This window comes from Corvus moneduloides, chromosome 18 (genome assembly GCF_009650955.1).
Source record: "Corvus moneduloides isolate bCorMon1 chromosome 18, bCorMon1.pri, whole genome shotgun sequence".
NCBI lineage: Eukaryota > Metazoa > Chordata > Aves > Passeriformes > Corvidae > Corvus > Corvus moneduloides.
The window spans coordinates 14,085,864-14,092,039 of NC_045493.1; positions in this window are offsets into that span (position 1 = coordinate 14,085,864).

Genomic DNA, 6,176 nt, shown 5'->3' on the forward strand with positions numbered 1-6,176 from the left:
ACAGCTGCCAGATCCATCACACTGCCAGATCCACCACAGCTGCCAGATCCACCACACTGTCAGATCCACCACAGCTGCCAGATCCACCACAGCTGCCAGATCCACCACAGCTCTCAGATCCACCACACTATCAGATCCACCACAGCTGCCAGATCCACCACCACCACCAGCTCAGATGTGCATGGAGCAGAGGTTCCCACAGGTGCTCTGGGAGCACAGCAGGAGAGGTCCCTGTCTCTCAGGAAGGAGTTGGAGCTCACTGATGGTATCTGGCCGGTGTGCTCCAGTCCCAGAACACTCATGAAGCCACTGCTCTTGTTGGCTCTCATGGAGTGAGCTGATATCTTGCCGGGGCTCCCACATCTTCCTGGATTCCTGTGGGTAGAGGAACCAGCTTTTTTTGTATCAGGGCAAGACTATATCTCACCTCTGTGCTGGCTCTTTCATCTTCATAAATCTGATGAGAGCAAAACCTTGAATTACCCATCTAAAATGTAGGCAGAGCAAAAGGAGGGATGTGGCTTTTAGAGGGGAGGTTGAATGGAAGGTGCTTGGAAGAGATTGGAGCGTGGGATGCTGAAGATATGTGAGTGCCTGGTGACTTATGGAATTCTCATATTTTGTAAAATACATGTCATTGGGTGACTGGACTTTATCTTCTTAATTTATAATCCTTCATAAAACAGTGTCTCTGATGAGGTTTGGGAGCAATCAAAACTTCCTATCATGGGCAATAAAAATAACAGACATTGTCTGTGACAATAGGATTGCAACATGCATCCCCAGTTTAGCATTTCACGGAGCAGTTATTGCACCTCAGCTTTAGATGTTTCAGTACAACTTCTCTTTGTTCATTGTTTCTTCTGCTAGTGAGATATATAGATATATATATATATAAAATCTAGAGATTCTGCATTATGGTCACACCATTTTGCTGGAGGAGTTTGAGTCATCTGCCAAAATCTAGCATTTTCCATAGATTATCTAAGAAATATCCCTCAACAGTTTAAGTCTGTGCTCTGCCCAGCTCCTAAAAATCAGACAACTACAAAAGAGATGTGAGGCAGCTGATACTATCAGCACAGTAAATCATTCTCACAAAGAAAACAATAAATTATAAGGCAACTTTACAAATTCTGTTCTAGCTCTTGCTCCCTGAATAGGAATCTTTAAATCACGTTGGAAATGAGGTGACCATAGTTTATTTTATTGAAATGCTGTGGGTTATATGAGGGTTTTTAAAATAAGCTAAGTTGTTTTTGTTCCTGATCCCAGCACAGTGTGTGATTGGTCACCATGCTTTGGGAGTGCCTGTGCCAGCCAGAAGCAAGGCTGATGCAGTGACTGGAAAAGCATCTTTTCCTGTCAGTTGGGAATTTTTAGTAAGAAGGAAAAAATGGTCCATGTTTCTATTTTTCCTTTAAACTGCTCCGCCTGCGAATCAGGCCACGGCCCCCTGGTGAGCACAGTATGGACAAGAAAGGCTGGGCTCAGTGATGTTAACACCTGCAAACCCAGTGTGTCTGTCACGCTCTGGCTCCCACGGAGGAACAGCATGGACACAGGAGGTGCAGAACACCCAGAGAAAGCTCAGCTGGGGCTGAGCGGGGATGAATCAGGAAAAGGGCCTTATCTCCAGGAGTTACCAGTTATTGCTGTGGCTGGAATTGCACAAGGGTGGGAGGGGAGCGATGCCTCTTTCCACCCATCAGCCTCCGCCCGTGGCAGCCGTGCTGGAGGAATGTTAGGCATGAGGGGTAATTAAAGCATTGTAATAACTGCACAGAATGTGTCACCCTTGCCTGCAGCTTCTCCATCATCTCAGCTCACACCCTGCCCCTTTCTCTTTGCTCCACCCAAGCTTTGGTTTCCAGCACCCACTCATGGCTTCTGTGCTGCCTTTCCACGCTGGCTGAAACTGCCTCCCACCTTCTGTTGCCTTTCCTCCGAATCATAATTGCCCTGGACATAATGACTGAATTAAGGCAGTATCAGCTATAATCAATATTGTGATCTGTTAACAACCGACCATGCAGGGAGGATAAAGGGCATCAGACAAGGTGAGCAAACCCAAAAGAAGTGGGCCTGTTTTCAGTGCGGACACAGGGGCCCAGCTGGTCTGGCTCCTGTGCTGAGTGGAGGTGCTGTTAGAAGCAGGAAGGGTTTTCCATCCTGAAGCTGACGAGGAGGTAAAATGAAACAAGTTCAGTAAGTGTATGGAAGAGATCATGGCTTAGGAGGGGACCTTGAGGTAGCTTTTTCATCTGGTGTTTTAGGATTTACAAGTGTCCCCAGTGGGCTTGAAAAGCTGCTTGAACTCTGCATCATTTAATGTTTGTTTTTTACAAGCATCAGGGTGTATGGATTCTCACTAACTGTAAGAGACAGAAAGGATGTTCTCCATTTTGATGTAAAATTTGACAATTTTTTGCCTCAGGTGTAATCAAAACTCACTGAAAACACATCGTTTAGTTGTTATTATTTTTCATTTGGACTATACTGACTATTTTAAACCCATGAGTATTAATTTTTTTGTTAATTAAACAGAGTGGACTGCAAATATTGTCATCTTCAGGGTGTGCAGTGTGAACTCTATTTTCTACCTTGTTTTTTGTCTCTAGTTCATCACGACCAAGCCCCATGGAAAACCCAAAATTTCTTTTTGCATCTTTCTAAACCCCGATTTCAATCTTCTTCTGAAGCACCGGAGGTTGGCCACAGCTCCAGGGTGGGTTTGGAAGCGGTGTCAAAGTCGTGCACATGCCTTGCTGATGAGTCTCGCTCCCACATCCAGAGTTAGGCTGATTGCCTGATTTGGGGTCAGGAAAGGAGGAATTTTCTCTGGTCAAACTGGCAGAGTTTTTTAGATTTTCTTTCCCTCCTGTATGTTCAACACAGGCTTGGTGGAGCCATGTAACACACAGCGATCAGGACAGGCACAAATTCTGTGTAATACACTTCATCTTTTCTGCCCCCTTTCTAACAGTGATGTGTCCCTCAGGCCTGACCTTCCCTGTGTGGTGGTGGGAAGTGTCTGGGAAACGTCGGGAGTGGCAATTTTGTGGACCCTTCTTGGACTTGGTGACTCTGAGACCCTTTTCTGCTGAAAAGCTCCTGTGAGACAACTGTTGGAACCAAATACCGATAATTTCCCTGCTGTGAAACCAAACAATTGATCTGTTTCTCTTTGGGTTAAACAGAGGTGTTTTGCAGATATAATCTGTTGGCTTTAAACTCAGATGATACAGAATTTAATGGGGCAGGGTGGAGATTCTGAGTCAGCACTAAGCTTTGTCCTGCAGTAGAAATCTTCAGGACTCCTCTCCGGTATCTGCAAACGTGGCAATCTCTGTTCCTGCAATGACCAGTTCCAGGTGGAAATCTCTAATTCCCTTCAAGTGCCTCCTCTGTGACACCGCAGAACCAAGGGTGACTCAGCCGGCACAGGGAAACCTCCCGGCCCTCTGTCCTTGGATTCCCTGCGCAGACTGCAGTGAAAGTCCGGGGCATCACGGGAAAGCTGTCAGCACCACAAAAAATGCAGGCTCAAGTGCGAAGATCCCCTAATTACATATGCAGGCAGGTAATTGAGTTGGTAATTGGGGCAATTAGGAACTCAGATGTGAGCTGCTGTAGATGCTGGACCAATTTTGTATTTCTTTCCTCTGAAAACGCTGCACTCGGTGTGTGCAGCCCCACAGACACCTGGAGTGCTGCTGAGACCTTGGCACACGTCCTGTCTTCCCTGAGACTTCTGCTGCTCCTGCAGTTGCACAAATCATTGCTCACACATAATTATGTGCATTTTCTGCATCTCCAAGAGCGAACATTGACCTCATTCTAGGGAATATAACTTATGTTTTTCTATTCCCTTTCTGTACAACACAGATTCCTTTTGGGCTTTGATGGATTAAGAGAGCAATATCTCTTCTTTTCATCATTCTTAATAATGAATAATAAAAATTCTCAACATCATCTATGTTCTAAGAAGCCGAGCACTTCACACAAGTATTTGTTAAACAAGATTTTTTGTTGGTTTTGTCCACATGAATATTTCATCTGCCAGGTGATTTCTCAATTAATGGGGCATTATGCAGTCCACAAAAATAATACTGTGTTTTAACTATATTGAGGAAAAAAAAAAAGAGAAGGGTAGAGAGGTAACTAAAGCATATTCAACTTATGCAAAGATTCATTGATTTTGTAGGAGATTCCCCAATTTTCACCACCTGAACATTTCACTCCAAAATATTTATATGAATTTTTCATGTGGTTTACTTTGAAACAAGACACTTACAAATTGCACAGAATCTTCTGCTTTATTTTTTCCCCTGGCTCACTGACTTCCACAGTAAATGCACCAGTTGCACAGTTAAATAAATAATGTTTTTTTTAATTGCCAGTCCTCCACACAGTCCAGCTGGGACTGTGAGAGGTGAGCAGGATGATTGTCTCCACTTCGTGCATCATCACTGTAATTAAAGCCTCATATGCAAGATTAGACTTTCGTTCATAGCCTTGTATTACTTGATCTCATCAGCACTTGAAAGGTTCTTCCGCAATTAATGATTTTGCATGAGCATAAATAATTGTCCTGTGATGGACAGGAAGATGGCAACTCTGGTATTGCTAAGGCTGGGTGGCTAAAACAGAAATCAGCCCCTGATTCCAGTTCCATTTTTTCTTTTTTAACCAGAATGTGATTTTTTTGGTTGGTTTTTCTTTTTAGCTTTTACAGAGGACAGTCCCTCCCTATCCAGTTTGAAATCTCTACATTGGTTTCTGATGATTGCCTAGAAAATTTGGTACTTCTTTTTTGTTTTTCATCCTTACCAACCTGTGGGTGAACAACCTGAACTCTATTTTTGCCTTGTTTTTCCTCCCTGGATCATCACATCCAAGTTGTATGTGATGTCTTAACCTTCTGCTTACAAAGCACAGCTAAAATCCTTCTTTCCTGCCCTGTATCATGGGTGAAACGTGGATTCCTCATGTTGTGTCTTGGTAGGTAAAACCTCTTTCTGCCCACACCCGTGAATTCCATCTTATCTCAGTTTTCCCATCAACACGTTGCTGCAGGGATTATCTCCCGATGTCTGGGCTGGACTGTGTTGTGGCACCGTGTGCTTGTGTCCTCCCTGTGCAAGGTGCCCCTTCTCCACCACTTCAAACACTCCCAAGGCTCTTTGTGGATTCTGTTACCCAACGCCTTTCCTGCACCAGCTGGGTGTCATACCCACGACTGCTCCTTTTGATGTCACCTTTATCACTTAATTATTATTTTTCAGTTAAGCCCCTTTGGCTTTGTTTGTGTTACCTCCGTGAGCAGGTGGAGCATCTCTGAAACATCTCCTAAGTAATTGCAGTGTAATCCCTGTAATACCCTTGAAAACGTCTCCTGTGCCGTGGTGTCTGTACAAAACCAGCATTAGTTAAGCACCTGGTGTACTGGGATTGCTTCTTGTGGTCATGGCCAGTATCAGTGGCCAGGTTTCGTGTGGTTTTCCTGCCCATCCCCTTCCACAAAGTCTCTGGGGAAACAACCCCCGGCGTTTCTGTGTGCGCTGGGTCACTGCAAAGTGGGCTCTGATTCAGCACCAAGGCTCACGAGCACAACTGCAGGGAAAATAAAACATTATTGTAATTGTTTAGGGCGATTGCGTGACAAGTGCATTGTGTTTTTTAAGCCAGGCAATCAAATCTTCAGGTTCAGGATATCAGCTGACTGCCCTTTGGTTGTGAAATCATTATTGTATCACTTGTACCCAGCCTTACAAAACCAGTCAGGTGCATCCTTTTCTTTTCGGCACCCTCTAAAGCATTCGTTATATTTGTGAGTCATAATCACACTCCATCACATTAAATGCTTTTTCAGAAGTGACAGCCTCTAACAGGTCTTCCCCTATTGTCCCAACCTGGGCCCCATTCGAGTCGGTGACAGTTTTAAAAAAACACTTTGAAAATCCCACCCTTTGCCACCTGACTAATCCTGTTCATGTATATGGCAACAAAACCTTAGATATGATTCAGATATGAACTGTGAAAATCTGTAAAAATGCTCACAGCTGCATGAGTCTTAAGGTTTTGTTCCCTCTTGATTAAATATTTGGGGTTTTTGCTTAACATTCATTAATGCCAAAAAAGCCTTTGATCTTTCTTCCACGAGGGTGTGGAAT